General features: G+C 46.6%; 1 long non-coding RNA gene across 1 annotated transcript in view; it reads left to right on the top strand.

The window, feature by feature from the left end:
* LOC141049308 (uncharacterized) overlaps positions 1-12985 on the top strand; it is a 114198-nt gene extending 101213 nt beyond the window's left edge. Inside the window, exons 2-3 of the long non-coding RNA XR_012220328.1 lie at positions 12631-12718; positions 12837-12985. This is a non-coding gene — a long non-coding RNA (uncharacterized lncRNA). The remainder of the gene's footprint in view (positions 1-12630; positions 12719-12836) is intronic.
* The last annotated feature ends 8518 nt before the right edge of the window (positions 12986-21503 follow it).

Below are 21503 nucleotides of genomic sequence, written 5' to 3'. Positions count from 1 at the left end.
GGCGTGTTTGCCACCCACATTTTTTTGGGGGGGCTAAAAACTATATGTGTAATTTGGTTTAATTAAAACTTTTGCAAAGTTTGGTTTTTACAGGTTCTTTGTTTCACCAGTCATTCAACTTTGATATGGTCTGTGGTCAAAGATATGGATAGAGGAGCTCAGTAAAAGACAGATAAAAGAGAAATTTTTACCAGTGGGGTGCCCACCAGTTGGTGGTGGGGTGCAGATGAGGAGGCAGTTTTCAAAGTATTGATCATATACTGATAATTGATTTCTCAGACTGAAGCTACATAATGCATTAATTTGGTAGCTATGTTATGTTGGTTTGACAAAAAAAGGAAAAATATTTGTCCCCCTTTACCTAATTTAGCCCATTGGTTTGGTAATGTGTAAAATAACGAACTGATCTTTACCTACCTTCCCCATGTCCAGCGTTGCCTCTCCACCACTGATTGATCTTTACTGACTGTCTGCAGCAGTGAAGTCACATCTTCAGTGCTGCAACCAATCGCTGAGCTTATGTAGATGGCATGACCTTCTGGGCCCATTGACTGGCTGCAGTGCTATCACTGCTGCAGCTGATCAACATTGATGGGTATTACGCGCCCCGATGCTCACCTGGGGTCCCCCTCCTCCCGGTGCATCCCTCCTTCATCCTCGCGCCGTGCCCTATCTGGCTTTGCAGGGTCACGGCGCGTCAGAGGCACGCACATGCGCACTCGCTCGTTTCTGACCGCGGGGCATCCTGGGAGCACGTGACCCGGTGGCTCCGCCCCAACATGGCGGCGCCCACCGGGTATTTCTGTCTGGCGTCTTGAATGGTAAGATGCCTGTTTGTCTTTCTCTGTGGCGCTTAGCGTTCCTGCGCAGCGTCGCCCCCGACTCTCAGGTCCCCCCTCTCTCCTAGTCTGCGCTCTGCTCTCCGCTCCATAGCCCCGTCTGGACCCCCGCTCAGTTCCCTCTGCTGCCTCCGTGCCTGACCCTCGCCTGGTCCTTCCCTGCTGCTGTCATCGGTAGCCCCTTAGCTAGGTTCCGTCTGTACCCCTAGGTCAGTCCCCCCTAACCTTCCTTCCTTCTTTCTTCCAGCGTTCCTGCTCTGGCTCCATCCTGATCGGTCCTGGTTCCCTACGTTCTGTTCCCTCCTGCTCCGGGTCTACTCTAGTCAGTATCCTTTGGCCTTTCCCTCTGTACACTCCCTGGGTCATCCCTTTGGTTCCGGCTGTCGTGGTCTCACCCCCCTTGGGCCTGCCCCTAACACTCCCTGTATAGGGGGTGGTCATCACCTGGGCCGCTCGCCCTCGGGGGCTCTGGAGCCATGACCCAGAGGGTCCACTCTCTGGTTCCTACTTAGAACCGTAACAGAACAAACAGGCCATGGACCCCGCTGGAGCCGCTGCGGCTCAAAAGGAGTTGCTGTTTTTGCGGGAGAATCAAACTCGTATCATGGCTTTCATGAAATCCATGGATTCTCGTCTTTCCGGGCTCCAGTCCTCTGACCCTGGGAATGCCTCCCAACTGGCTGGACTGCAGCAGGAACTGGCCCAGCAAAGAGATACCCAGACCCATATCCTCAGTTATATGGCCTCCATAGATGACCGCCTACTCTCCTTACAGTCGGCTGCTGCAGCCCCCGTTCCAGCCCAGGCGCCTCACCCGCCACCCCGTTTAGCTAAGCCGCCCCGCTATAACGGGGATCCCAAGCTGTGCCGAGGTTTCCTGAATCAATGCCGCCTCCATTTCGAACTCCTGCCCCTGCAATATCCCACTGAGCGGGCTAAGGTGGCTTTTATTGTCTCCCATCTTGAGGGAGACGCTTTAGCGTGGGTTAACCCCTCTGGGAACGTGATGATCCGGTAGTCTCCCAGCTAAGTACTTTCTTCGAGACGTTTCGTCGAGTGTTCGACGAGCCGGGTCGCCTGGCCTCTACTACGGAATCTTTATTTAACCTCCACCAAGGGTCCCAAACCGTGGGTCAGTATGCCATCCGATTCCGAACCTTATCTTCTGATTTGGGATGGAATAACGAGGCCTTGGTAGGGGCCTTTTGGCGAGGCCTCGCGGGTCGAATTAAGGATGAGTTAGCTGGGCGGGATACTCCCACTGCCTTAGAAGATCTCATTTCGCTAGCCACACGTATCGACCTTCGGTTCCAGGAACGTGCTCGCGAGAGGAGACTTCCCCGTGCTTCCCCAACCATCCGCGGTCTACCCTGTCTCCGGCCCGGAATATACGCTTCTGCTTCCATGCCTGAACCCATGCAAGTAGACCGGCTTAAGGTATCTGGACAACGCCGGGAGGAAAGACGCACTCACGGTCTCTGCTTCTACTGTGGTAGTGACTCCCATCTGGTCCGTACCTGCCCGGAACGTCCGGAAAACTCCTCCGCCTAGGTCAGGTAAGAAAGGCCTCCCTAGGTGTGTATGATACCTCTCTACCCCTCACTCTGTCTGTCTTGTTGCACGTTGGTGGAAAACGTTTTTCTCTGGCAGCCTATGTGGATTCCGGCGCAGCGGGAAATTTTATTAGGCTCAAAGAGGTTCTTAAATTTTCGGTCCCGGTCAAGACCTTAGAAACTCCACGGATCCTTGCTTCCGTGGACGGTAAACCTCTCAAAGAGACCATTACCTTGGTCACCCATGAGGTAGAACTCCAGGTAGGGGCCCTACACAAGGAGAGGATTGCTTTTTATGTCCTAGCGAGCATCTCTCACCCTATCCTTCTAGGCCTTCCCTGGTTACGAGCCCACGGCCCTACCTTAGACTGGCATAAGGGTAATATCCTGCGCTGGGGGGGGTCCTGTAGGTCTGGGTGTCTGCTGCCGGTGCGTCCCGTGGGTGGTTCTCCTTCCCCCTCCTTACCCTCCGGGTTGCCCATTGCTTACAGCTCTTTTTCGGATGTTTTTGACAAGAGGGAGGCCGAGAACCTTCCGCCTCACCGACCCTATGATTGCCCCATCGAGCTCGTCCCTGGAGCCACCCCTCCGCGGGGTAGGATTTATCCGCTCTCGCCGGCAGAGACGCAAGCCATGTCGGAATACGTTCAAGAGAACTTAGCCAAGGGTTTCATACGGAAGTCTTCCTCTCCTGCGGGCGCAGGCTTCTTTTTTGTCAAGAAGAAGGACGGGTCGCTCCGCCCGTGCATTGATTACAGAGGTCTGAACAGCATCACGATTAAGAACAAGTACCCGTTACCCCTCATCCCCGAACTCTTTGATCGCCTGAGAGGGGCGCAAATATTTACCAAACTTGATCTTCGAGGAGCCTATAACTTGGTCCGAATTCGCGCTGGGGATGAGTGGAAGACCGCATTCAACACCCGTGACGGTCACTATGAATACCTGGTGATGCCGTTTGGCCTCTGTAACGCACCAGCGGTATTCCAGGAGCTCGTTAACAATATTTTTCGGGATCTCCTTTACTCCTGTGTCGTGGTTTATCTTGACGACATTCTTGTCTTCTCTCCAGATCTCTCCACCCATCGACGAGATGTACGGCAAGTGTTGCAGCGTCTAAGGGAGAACCACCTATTTGCCAAGTTGGAGAAATGCGCCTTCGAACAACCGTCTCTGCCGTTCCTTGGGTATATCGTTTCGAAGTCTGGATTGAGGATGGATCCCGAGAAAGTGTCCACGATCCTGGCCTGGCCCCGTCCCCTTGGTCTCAAAGCCATTCAACGCTTTCTCGGCTTTGCTAACTATTATAGGCAATTCGTTCCTCATTTTTCCACCATAACCAAGCCCATCTCTGCTCTCGTGCGCAAAGGAGCCAATCCCCGCCTCTGGCCTCCCGAGGCAGAAGACGCCTTTCAAACTCTGAAGAGAGAATTCGCTACAGCGCCCGTTCTCCACCGTCCTGATGCCGAGAGACCCTTCATTCTCGAGGTCGACGCATCCTCCGTGGGAGCGGGGGCGGTTATCCTGCAAAGAACCTCCTCTGGCCGGACTGTCACCTGTGGGTTCTTTTCTAAAGCCTTTTCTCCCCCCGAGCGCAATTACTCCATTGGGGACAAGGAACTACTGGCAATCAAACTGGCTTTAGAGGAATGGCGTTACCTTCTCGAAGGAGCTGTCCATCCCTTTACGATATTTACCGACCACAAGAATTTGGCCTATGTTCAGTCTGCCCAAAGGCTCAATCCCCGGCAAGCCCGATGGTCCCTATTTTTTGGATGCTTTGATTTCGAGCTCCGCTTTCGTCCGGGTAATAAGAACATCAGAGCTGATGCCCTATCAAGATAATTTCTCCCGACCGATGAAGAGGAGAGCCCCGCTCACATCATCGATCCAGCAAAGATCGTCACCCTAGCCCCTCTAAGTTTGGTCAACCCACCACCAGGCAAGACCTTGGTATTGGACCATGACAGAGTAAGGGTTCTGCACTGGGGACACTCTTCTAAGGTCGCCGGGCATGTCGGAGCCAAGAGGACTCTATCCCTCATCTCCCGCCATTATTGGTGGCCTTCACTCCGCCAGGACGTCCTGGAATTTACCGCTTCTTGCTCATCCTGCGCCCGGAATAAGATTCCACGACAGCTACCCTCTGGTCTCTTACATCCTTTGCCGGTTCCATCAGTTCCCTGGAGCCACATCGCCATGGATTTCGTCACGGATCTACCTCCATCTTCCGGCTGCTCTGTCATTTTGGTGGTGGTAGACCGTTTTTCCAAAATGGCTCATTTCATCCCGCTACCTGGTCTGCCTTCTGCGCCCGAGTTGGCGAAGATCTTCGTGCATCATGTTTTCCGACTTCATGGTTTTCCCCAGCACATCGTGTCTGACCGTGGTGTTCAATTCACCTCTCGTTTCTGGAGAGCTCTCTCTAGCTCAATGGGGGTAGTCCTGGATTTCTCCTCCGCCTATCATCCACAATCCAACGGCCAAGTGGAGCGGATCAATCAGGTGTTAACCACTTATCTTCGACATTTTTCTAATGCACACCAAAGTAACTGGGTCTCACTGCTTCCCTGGGCGGAATTTGCTCACAACAATCACCCCAACGAGTCCTCTTCCAAATCTCCCTTTTTTGTAGTTTTTGGGCAGCATCCGGGCATTCCCCTTCCCGTGTCCCCCACCTCGGGCGTGCCGGCGGCGGACTCCTTGTCCTCAGAATTCTCTAAAATTTGGGAGGAGACTAAAAGGTCCCTTGAGAGAGCTAGCGATCGGATGAAAAGATACGCCGACAAGAGGCGCCTGGACACCCCTCCTTATCATCCAGGCGATAAGGTCTGGCTGTCCTCGCGCTTCCTCCGACTTAAAATCCCCTCTTATAAGTTAGGTCCACGTTACGTTGGCCCCTTTGAGGTTTTGACTCGCATCAATGATGTAACCTATAAACTAAAATTGCCTGCCTCCCTGCGGATCCCCAACACTTTCCATGTCTCGCTTCTCAAACCCACAGTGTTTAATCGCTTTCAGCCAGCCTCGTCCCACGCTCCGCAACCTAGCTCCGCTGGGGACGTCTTTGATGTCAGGGACATCCTGGCAAAGAGGACCGTCCGAGGTAGAACCTTCTTTCTGGTAGATTGGGAAGGATTCGGTCCTGAGGAAAGGTCATGGGAGCCCCGGGAGAACATCAATGCTCCTCATATCATGAGAAGGTTTCTATCCCGCCTGAAGAAGGAGGGGAGTAAGAGAGGGGGTACTATTACGCGCCCCGATGCTCACCTGGGGTCCCCCTCCTCCCGGTGCATCCCTCCTTCATCCTCGCGCCGTGCCCTGTCTGGCTTTGCAGGGTCACGGCGCGTCAGAGGCACGCACATGCGCACTCGCTCATTTCTGACCGCGGGGCATCCTGGGAGCACGTGACTCGGTGGCTCCGCCCCAACATGGCGGCGCCCACCGGGTATTTCTGTCTGGCGTCTTGAATGGTAAGACGCCTGTTTGTCTTTCTCTGTGGCGCTTAGCGTTCCTGCGCAGCGTCGCCCCGACTCTCAGGTCCCCCCTCTCTCCTAGTCTGCGCTCTGCTCTCCGCTCCATAGCCCCGTCTGGACCCCCGCTCAGTTCCCTCTGCTGCCTCCGTGCCTGACCCTCGCCTGGTCCTTCCCTGCTGCTGTCATCGGTAGCCCCTTAGCTAGGGTTCCGTCTGTACCCCTAGGTCAGTCCCCCCTAACCTTCCTTCCTTCTTTCTTCCAGCGTTCCTGCTCTGGCTCCATCCTGATCGGTCCTGGTTCCCTACGTTCTGTTCCCTCCTGCTCTGGGTCTACTCTAGTCAGTATCCTTTGGCCTTTCCCTCTGTACACTCCCTGGGTCGTCCCTTTGGTTCCGGCTGTCGTGGTCTCACCCCCCTTGGGCCTGCCCCTAACACTCCCTGTATAGGGGGTGGTCATCACCTGGGCCGCTCGCCCTCGGGGGCTCTGGAGCCACGACCCAGAGGGTCCACTCTCTGGTTCCTACTTAGAACCGTAACAATGGGGCTGCATCGAAGGTTGGGTAGGTAAAGCTCAGTTTGTTAGTTTTAGTCCATGATGTATAAATTAAGTAGCATAGTCTTTCACTACAGATGATGAGGTGCAGACAACATTTTGCTTTGCCTGATGAGGCCCCATTAGGGAAAGGTTTGAGATGCCCTTGCCTAGAGGAATACCACTAGGCATTTTTGAGAGCCATGGAGGAATACCGGTAGGAAAAAGACACTTTTGGAGGAAAATTGGTAGGCAATGAAAGAGAGCATTGGAAGAATCACTGTTGCTTTGCAGCGCTGGGGTCCTGAGTTCAAATCCCACCAAGGACAACATCTGCAAGGAGTTTGTATGTTCTCTCCGTGTTTGCGTGGGTTTCCTCCATGTTCTCCGGTCTCCTCCCACACTCCAAAGGCATACTGATAGGGAATCTAGATTGTGAGCCCCAATGGGGACAAAGATGATGATGATGTCCAGCAGGGACTTTCCAAAAAACCTCACATATGAAGGGTCTCTCGAATATGCAGACACATTACTCATTTCTGCTTTTTCCTGAAACCCTTTAATAAGCATCGAATGTCATTGTTTGTTCCTGTTCCTTAGTGTTTCTTGGCATAAATGTAAAGAAGGGAAAGTCCAACAATTACTTGAAGAAAGCGAAGAAAAGTTAGAGGTCAATGAAGACAATATTGTCGTTGTCGTTTAATTATAGCGCTACAATCCAGTCCCATAATTAAGGAAGCTGTAATCATAATGAGATCACAGCAGTTTCACCTCCGATTCTCTCCTTTATATAATGATATGATCGCATTCTCTGTTCTGTTGGAAAGAAATAAAAGCGGTCACTGACCGACAAAGTGACGAGTTATGCTGACCAGGGATAACATGGACGAATAATTGTTTGGTGTGCAGAAATCACCTACGACTCCACCAATATAAAATGTGTATGTTATTCTACCACGCTGAGATATTTTTGGCCTTAAAGGCCCAATATTGACATGGGTTATTGGGGAAGCACAACACCAGAAAGCCACCAGAATATGGACTTCGTCCTGAAAGGTCAACCTGGATGGATGCTACTTCATTTGACCTCAATGGACTCTATCAAGCTAAGCGAGAGGTGGCTCTTTCCGCCTAATAGGATCCATTTGCTGTTGAAATTGTAAACTAGAGAGGATAGTGCTCTACATGACTAGGAAAAGGACTATGGCTTACATTGACAATAAAATGCTAAGTATGGAGTCAAGAACAAGTCAACAGTGGTGCCATTGGAAAAAACATTGGAAAGTCCATATTCTGGTGGCCTTCTGGTGTTGTGCTTCCCCAACAACCCTTGTCAATATTGGGCTTTTAAGCCCAAAAATATCTCAGGGTGTTAGAATAACATACACATTTTATATTGGTGGAGTCGTAGGTAATTTCCTACCGTAAAGCCTAAGATGGCTGTCAGCTGAACCATACTTTGGCCGATCGTTCAGCTGATAGAAAACTTGTCTGTCTCTTCCATACAAAGGAGCATTCGATCGGTTTAGCACTCCTGGGTTCTCTATGAGAAGGTCGCCGATGGACATCTCTGCAGGTGGCCTATCTTCAGGAAGCCAAAGCGATCAGCAGTCCAAAATCGATGGACATCTTCCCTGACAACCAGTTGGCTGGCACGCCCATACACATTTTTTTTAATCAGATAAATTTTTATTAATGAAAACAATTATAACATATATGACATCAAGCTATTGTTCACATATAATCATATATTTTTATGGGCAGCACGGTGGCTCAGTGGAGTCCTGGGTTCGAATCCCACCAAGGACAACATCTGCAAGGAGTTTGTATGTTCTCCCCGTGTTTGCGTGGGTTTCCTCCGGGCACTCCGGTATCCTCCCACACTCTAAAGACATACTGATAGTGAATTTAGATTGTGAGCCCCATCGGGGACAGTGATGAAAATGTGTGCAAACTGTAAAGCGCTGCGGAATATGTTAGCGCTATATAAAAATAAAGATTATTATTATTATGAACAAAACTTCCCCCCCCCCTTCACGCCCATACACATTAGTGTGTTGGCCGATCCGGGCAAGATCGGTGAGCGCTACTGACATTAGTGTAACGTGTACTTGGGGGTTTTACGTAGGAGCCAACCGATTAATGGTTGGGAAATCATTCGTCCAGCAGCTATCTGTCCTGACTCCTCCATACCCAGGGTACTCCCTCGGGGGCTGGCTTATCTCTTGGAGAACAAAAGAATTGACATTCCTCAATCGGACGTGTCAGATCCATATCTTCCCTGACATTATCTGCCAGGGGAACCCATACACATGAGACTGTCTGCAGGTTTTTCTGGCGTTAGTCCAATGTATATGGGGTTCTTAAGGGCCCCGTCACACACAGCGATCTCGCTAGTGAGATCGCTGCTGAGTCACAAGTTTTGTGACACAACAGCGATCTCACCAGCGAGATCGCTGTGTGTGACAGCGATCAGCGACCGGCTCCCTTGCCGGTATCGCTGATCGCTGTAGGAAAGCCCTGGACTTTTCTTTGGTCGCTGGTCTCCCGCAGGCCAGCACGCATCGCTGCGTGTGACAGGCGGGAGACCAGCGATCTGCTGGTAACTAATGTACACATCGGGTATCCAAGGAACGTGCGCCCCTTAGAAACCCGATGTGTACGTTAGTTACCAGCTCCCTGCATCAGCGCGCTGGTAACTAACGAACACAGCGACGCCGTGCGCTCAGCGTCGCTGTGCTGATCGCTAGTGAAGCTGTCTGTGTGACAGCTCACCAGCGATCACACAGCGACTCACCAGCGATCCTGACACGTTGATATCGTTGTCGGGATCGCTGGTGAGTTGCTATGTGTGACTCCACATTAAGTTTACATTGAAAGTTGCATAATTATTATCACTAAATTATGGGCGGAATTAGGCCCTAGATGGTAAATAGTATATTAAACCATATATATCCTTTATTAAATATTGTATAAAAACAACACCAACATGCATATAAATCAGAGTGCTACTAAGAAAATGTAGAGGTGTACATTCATTACTGATCCAAGGAAAAAATCACTTGTGCATAAATAGTATAAAAAAATGATTATATTTCTATTAATATCTGCACTTTAAGTCCTTAATGGCATATGATAAACTCCAATGTGTCAGTGATGTATAACACCAGCAGTCTACACTACTTCTATGTAAATTACTACCATGCTGTGTGCAGGCAGAGTCTGACAGTGCTTAGAGATTACATGTATAGTGCTATCATGTTAATGCACATAATGTCAGGCATTAATAAGTACTACAAGTAGGCAACGTTATATGACCGTGATTTAGACTTTGTCAGGCAAAAACATGTACCAGCATGAAGATAATGGGATACTCACAAGTGATTGTTGGTAAAGTGCCTCCCTGCCACACCAACGCGCGTTTCGCCCTTTTCTTCATCAAGGGGCGTGACATACTTATGATGCCCCCTGATGAAGAAAAGGGCGAAACGTTGAGTTTTGGACCAGACTAATAATAGGATTCTATATGGGAATGTGTTGTATGTAATTGAAAGTTTTATCAAAAAATGTTCTGTGGGACTTGTTGGGAGGCATACCCCGTTCATGCACACTGTCGTTTGGGTGATCCACTCTCCAGTCTTTCATTATTTATCAAATCCCAACACTGGAAAGGTGAACAATCCCAAAAACATCCTTTGATAAGGTTTCCCTTCTCCCATATGCTGGGATCATCCCCTCCCCCCCCCCCCAAAAAAAAAATAAAGCCAGATATGAGACTGCTGGACAATCCAGATGTACTTTAAAGACCAGAATAGAAGTGGCAGATCCTCGCAGATCATTAATAAATTACATTTAATTATTTTTCTAGAAAACTTTTGACTTTAAAAATCCCAAATGAAGGATACAAGTCAAATGAACAGACTGTGACATCCGATGAGCGTTTCTTTCTTCTGACTGTACACAGCATGATATCCCATACGGTGCATGAAGCTATACTGTGTATTGTGTTACATTCAGGTATGGCTCCTCACTACGCACCGGCCGCGTCACACAGGTAACACAAGGAGTAGCCACGGGGCAAAAGAAATCTTGATGTGAGTATAATTACATCAAGTGGTTGACTCTCAAAAGTCCTGCAGGGTCATCTATCAGCATGGATATGTTTTCCCACATACTTATCGAGACGCGAATTTTAAGTACAGTAATTATAATCAGGTATGTGTGATATTTCATATGTTCTCCGTGCGTCTGCACAGATAATATGTCACTTTCCATATGTCACAGAGCACGGTAACATTTTGATTTTTTTTTTTCAAGTAACATTACAGCGGAGCAGGTTTTACTATGACCCAAAGATGGGCGGAATTTAATAATGGCCAAAAGGAGAACCATCTCTCTTAAATAAAGTCAAAAATTTTACCAAATTTATTTTTGCCAAAATTTTGTCACAGTTGGTACAGGTTGAGGTTTGGAACTTTGGGGACCTTCAAGACTCCTAGAAAAGTAGGTTGTTCAACTGGGGTCTCGTTGAGAGGCTTCTTCACTGATTACCAATGATGGAGAGTTTAGGAGTCGTAGCGCAGACAGTCAGAGCAGGCACTCAACCCGAGGTTGCACTGCTCAGCAATAAGTGGCTGGGACTGGAATCTACTGGTGCTATGTGCTGGGACTGGAAACTGCTGGTGCTGGGACTGGAATCCCATGGAGTCTGAAACTGGTGCTTACTGGGTCTGCCAATGTAGAAGGTACAAGCTGACGATCCCAGTGATTGGCTGCAGTGGTGATAGCACCACTGCAGCCTATGAACAAAGACTGGTGCAGCAGCAGAGACACAGTCTTAAACCCAGGGAAAGTGAGTAACGTGATTCACGACTGCTTCGTGAAGGGTTACCGTGACGTGGTGAAGCAGCTTGGTTTATATTTCTTGCAAAAAACGTATCGACTAAATACCCTGTATTTGTTATACAGCACTTGCTGATTACTGTCATGTTTTTTACTGCAGAGTATTTTTGCAAATTTGTCATTTTGTGCTTTCTCGTTGTGGTTCAGCCATTGGGTGGCGTGAGCATTGTCTGACCGACTTGTTCACACTTGTGCATGTCACATATATGTTTTTAAAATTTTAATCTGGATGTCTTGTAACTTCATATTGTATCCGTGCTGAAGGAATATTGCGGCACAATGAAGTGATTCGAACTTAGATTTGGCAAATTCGGCTCCCAAGTTTTGCATATACGGCAGTCTTGACACAAAGGGTAAATCGTTGGTGCTCACAAAATGTTTGGAGCTTGTATATCTGTATATTAAGGACATGAGAATTTGGGAATTTCTGCAGCAGAGATAGAAAATGTAAAGCACCACTTCAGCAAAAAAATTTTATTGCAGTGCTGGAGTGGTGCTTCTAATCTAAGCTCCCTAGTCTTATACTTATTTGTCTCCATCTTAACCTTCTATCATCGCCGCTCCGGTCAGTCTCCAACAGCTTGTGCCCTCCCGGTTTGCTCTAGTGTTTGCTGATTGAGTCAGAGTCTATCATAGTCTCGTTCTGGCTCTCATTACGAGTTTGTGACTGTCACTTCTGACTACTGGCCAATCGGACGTTGCGGCCACAAGATTGCGGTGCAGGATAGGGAGCGGCAACGATAGAAGACGGGGTCGGGTAAGTATAGGACTATGGTCAGGGACCTTAGATTAGACGCACCACTGCAGCGTTGAAAAAGAAGTAAACGCTGGAGTGGTGCTTAATGTACTATACAATGCACTTCCTCTTGATGCTACACAGATTTGTTTTAGTCTCCTTCAGGCAAAATGATCTGCAAATTAGCTGACAGTAGATAGTGGAGATGTGCTTCCAATAATAAAATAAAAAGAAGTACAAAGTATTGCAACATGAATCTCTTGGACCTCTGTGCAAAATCAGTAACAGAATTCCCCACCTACTATGTGCCATTTATAATACTAGTATCATTCTAGGTAGTAAATGGACTCCTTTAGGCACTAGTGGTCAGGTGCCATTATTTCCTCTGCACCCCGTACAGATAGCTTCCCAAAGAGAGTTTACATAGTGAGTAGTTGATCAGTTAGGGGTGATGGACAAGCAAATGCAGATTCAGGCTGCTGCTCTTCCCATAGAAGTCAATGGAGTGGAAAGTGAACAAACCCTACGGATAAAATGTATATGTTTATGATTGTCTTTAAATAACGTAGAATCCTCTCCGACTTCCTTTCCAGCTCTTTTTGCAATAATTTTGACAAGAGCAGGAAATGTGTAGAAACTCCCTGTGATGGAGGAAGGGGTACCGGATCTTAGGATCTAAAGGTATGTGCTACACCTTAGTGTTATCTTTATGATTTATTGATCCCAATGACTCATTCCTTCTCCAAGAGCAGCGCTCCAAATCTGTTTTCCTAATTGATTTAACACGTGTTAATTGCAGATACGCCTGGTTAATGACTGCAGACAGCACACCGGTGTCCGGATGAGACTGGGACTTGCACCTGGCGTCGTGGAAATCACATACTATTTGTAGATCAATAATGTGTCTCTTTGTAATACTAAAGGCCCATTAAAGGTCTATTAAAGGTCCGTTTACACTGCAAGATTATTATGGATCAGAATTCTCAGGAACGCGCGTTTCCCGATAATTTTCCAGTCTAAACAGGCTGCCAAGCAGAATGCTAGATCAACGGGTGAAATGATCTTTTTAGTTTGCACAAAATATCATTGTTCTTAGTGGCGCATCGCACAATTTAAACATATACGCGCTGAACGATCTATTATGAATGGCTCAGTCCTTGTGTAAAAGTCAATTAAACGACCTCCGATGGGTCAACATTCACCGATCGGTGGTCATTTATCGCTGCAAAATGGGGTACCCTAGTTATTATTATTATTAATCAATGGCCTTCAGCTCAATCGCAAGTCATGGCGACTTGATGGATGAAGGATCTGTAGGAAGATTGATCTTGTGCAAAGCTTGATAGGTCCACCAGGGTTTTCTCTGCTGTGATCTTGATAGTATCCAACCACTGGGTTGCTGGTCTTCCTCTTCAGTGATTGCTCTTTTCTTATGATGTGTCCAAAGTAGGCAAGTCGTAATTTAGTGGCCCTTGGTCCGAGTGACCTGTCTGACTTGATTTGTTTCAAAATTGAATTGTTTGTTCTTCTTGCCATCCATGGTATTGACAGAATCCTTCTCCAGCACCACATTTCGAAGGAGTCGATTTTTCTTCTGTCTTGTTTCTTTATTGCACAGGCATCCATATGTTACTACAGAAAAGACCAGACTATGTACGAGCCGTGTCATTGTCGCCAGCGAAATGTTCCTCAGTTTGAAGAACTTGTCCAGTCGTTGTTGATTTGGCCAGAGCTTTTCTACTATTGACTTCTGGTGTCGTCGCTGCATCTTGAGTGATCATTGATCCGAGTAGGTGAAGTCCTTTACAATTTCCAGTTCGTCTCCATCCAGCTCAAATGTGTCCCGGTTGTACCTGGCGGTAGTCAATATCTTGGTCTTCTTTATGGTGGGGTTATGTAAACCCATCTTAAAATGCTTAAAGTTTTTAACTTCTAGATCTGCCATGATAATCCTGGCATCCTTACAACGTTTTCTACTCGTTGTTATATACCATAAAATGAAGAAAACTGCTCCAAAATGCTTCAAGCTCAACACAAATGGATTAAAAAAACATGCAATATGTCATGAAAACTGTGTGAATGGGATCGTATGGAAACATTTGGACGTAGTGTAATGAGATGCAACCTGCATTGCACAGACTTAGCAAACAGTTGTTTTAACAGATTGACCTTTGTAGTTGATGCATTCAGTCCATTCAGTCATCCATTCTGTGATGTCATCTCATGTTGACATCATTGATTGTAGAGTAGAGAGATAGCAGATATCAGGCTGACTCCTATGTGACTGATTATTAATGGAGCATTTAACAAACTCATTCCTGCAAACTTTGAATATCTGCAGATTTTAACTCATTTCTCCTGCCTGGGCAAGACGACACCATTAGATCCTTTATGGTGAACGGGCATTGAACGCCCACAGGGTGTGAGGATGTATAGTGGACTCACTAGACCACTGATGGTGCAGTGGTAGCTGTATACCCGATACTCAAGAGAATGAGCTTCTTAGAACCAAAGATATTTATTAAAGACAGTTTAACAAAAGGAAAAAGGAGCCTGAGAGGAGGACCCTCTGGATCACAACCCTGTACCATGTAGTGGAGCACCGGGCAAGGTATACCCCTATACAGGGGTTCCCTTGTTACCACACAAGGAGGCCTAAATGCCATAAATCCCGGACCAGAGGGGTGGCCTGTACAGACTGTATAGAAGGGACTGTGGAATACTGATTGTCGGTGGAGAGAATCCCTGAAGCTCCCTGTAAACCTGGAAAGACTGCTCCAGCCAGTAGTGGTCTCTGGATGGTTCCGAGAGGAGAGACTTGGTCAGCCTGGAGTGGGATCCGGAGTGTCCAGAGGGATCCAAGATAGTCAACTGCCAGCAGAGGATTCTGAGGAGACAGAGGTATCAGTCTAATGCACAGCAACAGTCTTCAAATCGCAGAGCACAGCCGAGTGTGGCCTGAGCAGGAGGCACCGATGCTTCAGAATAAACACATTGTCCAGGCACCTCCCTTGAGGGAAGGATGCCTATTATGCACAGAGCCTCACAGCACAGACAGCCCTAAAAGAGAACAGGTGCCCTGCTGCTTTACGAATGAGGAGGAAGCGGGGCGCGCCTCCTAAGAGCATCTCCAGGAGACCTGCCTAGGGGTTACCCGTTTCTAGCAGAGAAAGCAGCCGCAGATTGTCTGGAGCCATGGACAGAGTGAGCAGTTCCAGTGGAGCTGCATGATAGGCGCCGGTCTCCTTGCACAGCGGAGACCGGGCCCGCAGCAGGAACAGAGTGGGTGAGGTGCATGGCGCCGAATTTTCTTATTATTGCTCCCACAGTTGATTTCATCACACCAAGCTGCTTGCCTATTGCAGATTCAGTCTTCCCAGCCTGGTGCAGGGCTACATTTTTGTTTCTGGTGTCCTTCGACAGCTCTTTGGTCTTCACCATAGTGGAGTTTGGAGTGTGACTGTTTGAGGTTGTGGACAGGTGTCTTTTATACTGATAACAAGTTCAAACGGGTCCCATTACTACAGGTAATGAGTGGAGGACAGAGGAACCTCTTAAAGAAGAAGTTACAGGTCTGTGAGAGCCAGAAATCTTGCATGTTTTTAGGTGACCAAATACTTATTTTCCACCATAATTTGCAAAATAAATCTTGCCAAATCAGACAAGGTGATTTTCTGAATGTATTTTCTCATTTTGACTCTCATAGTTGTGGTCTACCTATGATGTCAATTACAGGCCTCTCTCATCTTTTTAAGTGGGAGAACTTGCACAATTGGTGGCTGACTAAATACTTTTTTTCCCCACTGTATTTTGTACCTATGAAGATAATAACGCCATAAAGTTACCATACTGTTGTGTTTGCAAACTGTTCCATCATGTGAAGAGGAAATATTACCCAAATACTGCTCTACAATCTGCACACAGGGTTTTTATATAGTGTACGTAAAAGTCAGTCGTGCGCTTCATGTTCTGGCCAGTGAATAATGTGACGTTAATGAATGAGCCACTTGAACTCAAGGTCTGGCCAATAAGTAACTCTTTCACAAATCCACTCCACTGGAGAAAACAAGAGAATGAGATAATCCTTAAAAAAAATCCCAGATATAACCAGTCAACAGGACAACAGATAAGGAGTAAATCTGTCCGCCATTAGCTTATGTGTAATTAATCAGAGCGCAAATTGTCAAAACAGTAACCAAGATATCGCAAAACAAATGGAAGCTTTGAGCATTTCTGGAGAAATCAAAATCCCGATACATTGGGTTCATAGTGGAGGCATTTCCTTCCTGAGCTGGCTTCATGATAGCTGCCATGAGAGTGAATCATTTACTACCGGCGAAGACCTGTATACAGAGCAGGTATATCTATGTGTGTAGTGTTTGAAAAGTCCGGCACAATGAACATATATTAACATTTCTACAGTGCTTTCTTCCAAAATGTTTTAAATAGGTATAGAAAATCCATTAAAAAAAAATCAATACTACCAACGCGTTTCAGGCAACAAGTGCTCCATGCTGGTGAATGAAAAGGAATTCTATTCTATTAAAATAACTTTCAGTTCCAATTAACACATGGGCGAATTGGTCTAAGTTAAAGCATTTGGCTGTGTAGTAGCACACATTCAGTATAGTATCAGGATCAAATCATGAGCACACCCCAGTGATATTGCAACTCAACATGAGAAGAGTGCAATTTTGTGATATAAATAACATAATTAGTGATTTATGTTACTTATCTATGTGTATAGTATAGAGCGTTGCTATCCTGCCTCATCTAGAGCTGTTATTAACTTTCCCACTCTTTAAACGAAATGACTCTGCTCAAACCCGCCCCTGACTATGCAGTAAAGCTGATGTGCAGAAGACAGGAAGCGTTAGTCTATAGTAGTGACTAATGTAAAATCCATAGGTCAAGAGAATAGATATTAGCGTACCGAATTTTTCGGATTATAAAACGCTCCGGATTATAAGATGCACCCCAAATTTTGAGGAGAAAAATAGGAATTTTTAAAAAATAAAATGATGCTTCTTAGAATCCATGCATCTTATTGCTTACCAGGGGTGGGGGCTGCGGTGAAGCGGGGTCCCAAGGTTGCTGCTGGAGGAGGCAGGAGTAAGGTGATGCTGCAGGTCGCAGGCTGGGATGAGGGGGTGTTCCGATGTGCAGCGCGCCGCTGCGGGAATCCGATGCTGCGGGGTATCCGGCGGTGCTGCCTGGTGCTACTGCGGGTGTCTCCGGTGCTACGTGGGTGTCCGGTGCTGCTGCTGCGGGTGTCACCGATGCTGTGGAGGGGCTCTGCCGAGGGCTGAGCCCCTGCAGTTCCTTGGTTTCCCGTGCGGTGGACTCTGGGAAAATGGCCGCTGGGGGGTGCATGCGCAGATGGAAATCTCGGCACCAAGATCTCTGGAGATGAGATCTCAGCGCTGAAATCTCATCTTCCAAGATCTTGGTGCTGAGATCTCCATCTGCGCATGCGCCGCCCCCGGCGGCCATTTTCCCGGAGTCCATCCACAGGAAACCAAGGAACTGCGGGGGCTCTGGCCTTTCACAAAATGTCAGCAGAGACCCCCGCAGCATTGGAGATACCTGCAGCAGCACCGGGCAGCTGCACCAGACACCCCCGCAGCGCTGGGCATCCCCGTAGCGCCACTGGACACCCCCCTCATCCCAGCCTGCAGCAACGGTACCGGTAAGGTATATACGCATTATAAGACGCACCCCCATTTCCCCCCCAAATTTGGGGGGAAAAAGTGCGTCTTATAATCCGAAAAATACGTAGGTTCCTCTTGGCTGACTCATACTCAAAATGGAAACTCCTGTGTCTGATCCTGGAAGTACTGGTGCATATTATAAGCTGAATGGAAAAATATATCGTCCAAGGAGTCACAGAACATCACTCACTTGTATATTCATGTAATATAGCTGTTCATGAACTTTTTACATAACAATTGGCTGAATAGCTATTCTTCCTGACTCCATAAACATACTTTCTCGGCTCAGCCATGCATGTTCGCTTCAATGAGGACCAGTGAATAAACTAATTCTAACACCCTCTCCTAACAGCTTATCTCCCGTGGTAACAAATGGATTCTTGGATTTTATCATGCCCTTTTCTTCTTTCACTGGACCTCTACTGTCAAGACACGTTAAATCGTTGACCGATTCTGCCATTTTCGGCAAGTTCTACTGACTTTCCATTAAGGTGTATGGACAAGTTTTCAAAGTCATATGAGCAACCACTTAATAGCTAAAACAACTTTCTCGTATCCATGCATTACAAAAAGCGTGCTGATTTCGAGTTCTGACCCCAGGTCACATGATGCTGCAGACTACATGATGCAAAGTCATCCTACTTTCAGGATCCCTTAGGGCAGAACCGGGTCTCAATGTATGATACGTCATCACTGACGTTACGGAGATTGTTTATTCCAGCTTGCGTTGGTTGGGATTCCGACACTGTGGGAAATGTAGTCTATGTAGTTCCTCAAACGCAGGACACAACAATGCCTAAAACATGTCTGCTACATAAGGTCACCAAAAAAATGATCAAAACTGAAAAAGGCTAATAACTCAACTTACGGTTGACGGAATTTTTTTTTTAAAGAAGTTTTCCAAGTACCTAAAAAATGTAAAAAGGAACATGTAATCAAGTTGTCTTTATATAAACTAGTACAGCCATGTTGTCATGCATTCTTTTTACTTTCTAACACCCCCTTTAGCCACGCATACCTTGTAAAAGTCGCTTTGAAATTGTTCCACACAGTATGAAAATGAGCGCCAAAGGGGGTCTCAAGGACCACACTCGCTTCCTCCCTCCCATTACCTGCTAACACCACCCCTCTGGCTCTTTTTCACATGGATGATGCTCTGTCAACGATACAAACTCTGTGCTTCTCATCTGTCCTGACTCTGGTGCTAACACTTGGTTCCTTCCCATACCACCAGTTTCCTTCACGCAAATCAGTGCCAAGTTACTGTAGTGACCTGGCAACCATCTTTGACATCATCAACCACGGCCTTTTAAAGCTGACTCAGACAGCCATTCTGTCTGAGTATTCAGTAAGCACAGCTTTCAGTTATCACGTGTACTTCAGGAGTTTGCCTCATCATTCACTTCACATTACTGGCTTATCGTCTAATTTGCCAACTTCTGCTTGCGTGCTATCTGCATTTACTTCCTGGTTCAGACCTGCAGTTAAACATTCGCCTTCTGTAAGCATAACAAACTCTTATTTGCTGTACTGGTGCTTTTCAAGCTATAAAGCTGCTACAACAGTGTGAGCTTTTCTGCAATCAATTATAAATTTGCCTGTTCATCATTGCAGATCTGCAGTTAGCCATTTGTCTGCTGTAATCAAACTAAACTGTTATCTGCTATACTGGTGCTGTTCACGCTACAATGCTGTTGTCACTGTGTAAAAGCGTTTCTGCCAAGTATCTAGTTTGCCTGGTCATCACTTCTGCCTGCAATTAACCATTTGTTTGTGGATTGCCTACCTCTACCACTGACCATATGTCAGTTGATAGCATAAAGCTCTGCTGTTAACCATTTCTTTACTGCTAGTCCTGGATTAACAATACCTCTACAGTTCATGTATATATCCATACTCCTGTCTCTCTTTGATCTGATGTTTCCTGCTCTATTTGCTTACAGTCCTGCAGATTCTGCTGCTGCTGTTCTCACTGATCCATGTGCCATCCAGCAAGTCCTGCCCAGTATGCCATCAACTTTGGTCTGTGTTGCTCACTCTGACTATTGGATTATAGAGCCTACCACACTAGGCGTGCCCTTAAAACTGAAATCTCTTTTTAGCCACACATCAGGTAGGATTTGAGAAGCTATGTGGATGACATAACGGACATCTCTAGATCAACAAGAAGTGGCTTGTGCAGACATATAGGGGGCACCAATTCTAGTCTGAGGATGTCCTTCAAACTGTTGGGCATTTATTAATCATACAACAGGAAAAAAAAATCTATGTAATTATAATAAGGTGTGCAAGGGTGAAAGACATGGGTTTGTTGGAAAATAAAAACAAGACATGACAACATGGTGGCACCAGTTGAATACTGAATGATGGTTTCACTTTAAGCCCCAACGTTCCAAAAATCTCTACCTTCTCTGTGGCCCCATTCCAAGTTTCTTTATATGGCCCAAGGATGACAAACCACAAATAAAGAGTAGAAATGATCGTGACAAGGTCATCGTCTTCCATCTACATGGAAATTCCTAATGAATTAGAAGATTCCTTTGTGTCAAAGTCACCACGTAACAGCCTGGAGTTGAGACTTTCCTACCGCTGCAGTTACTTTATCATCTTAGACAGGCTGAACGTTGGCAACATGTGAATTGCAGGCAACGTGGGAAGGTTTAAGAACCTTGACCAAGAGCAGAAAAATAGTGTACACAGTAATTAAGTGTGACAGATTGCCAGTCAAGCGGATAATGGTGGAGATTATGTATCTCCGTGAGGACTGTCAATGTTCCATAACTGATGTTTTCTATGGCATACATTAAGTCTGAAAAGGTTTAATTTACAGTAAAGAAAAAAAAAAAAAAAAAAATCTTACAATTCTGTAAGAAAAAGGAAATTCAACAAGTGGGCGGAAAACTTGTCCTAAATAAAATATTAAATAAGAAATTAATTGTACTGAATGAAAAAGGTGGAGCGATGAATAAAGATAGATTACAGATGCGAAATGTATTACTGATAAGAGGAAATATATCAATTTAACACTGAAACGTGAAAGTGGCTCCAGTGAAAAAAGCTTAAAGGGATTGTCCACTTTGAACAAGCATCCAAAGTAAGTAGGTTTCGGCAGCCAGCATGTATCCATCAGTTTATGCACATTTTTGGCACAATTAAATGGGAGTAGATTTCCTTTTCTGACTATAGAGTGACTCCTCTGTAACTACTAAGGGGATCCCTTTAATAACTTAAAGGGGTTTTCCATGATTCTAGAAAACCTCTCTGAGTTTAGGGAATGATACAAAATAAAGAAGGGCTACTTACCTTAAGAATCCCTGATGTTTGGCATAGTGATTGGCTGCAGTGGTCTGGTGACTGATGGACACCATCTCAATCATCTGCTGCTCTAGCTATAGAGCACCAGTACTAGATCAGCAAGGGGATTCAATGAATGCTTATTTTAAGGTACATTGTTATGAATGAGTCACCGTAGGAGGCAAAAACAGAAATACTAGCTAAGTCCAGAAAACCAGAGAAGTTGGCAGCTATCGGATTGCAGACCCCTGAACCTATCGACAACAACTAGCAGTAGCCGTGGGGGGTTCCTACGGTGCCCTAGACCCCTCGATCACAGCCGGAGAACTACATAGCCTAAAGACAGAAGTGGAAATCTAAACTGCCCCAGAGCAGACCCCAAAGCAATAGGCAGCCCCCAACATATAATGACGGTGAAGCAAGATGAAAAAACACTCACACAGATAGAAAGATAGGCTGAG

The sequence above is a fragment of the Dendrobates tinctorius genome, unplaced genomic scaffold, assembly GCF_039654945.1.
Source record: "Dendrobates tinctorius isolate UK_male_01 unplaced genomic scaffold, ASM3965494v1 ptg000143l, whole genome shotgun sequence".
Classification (NCBI taxonomy): Eukaryota; Metazoa; Chordata; class Amphibia; order Anura; family Dendrobatidae; genus Dendrobates; species Dendrobates tinctorius.
This window is presented reverse-complemented; position numbering and strand designations above follow the sequence as displayed.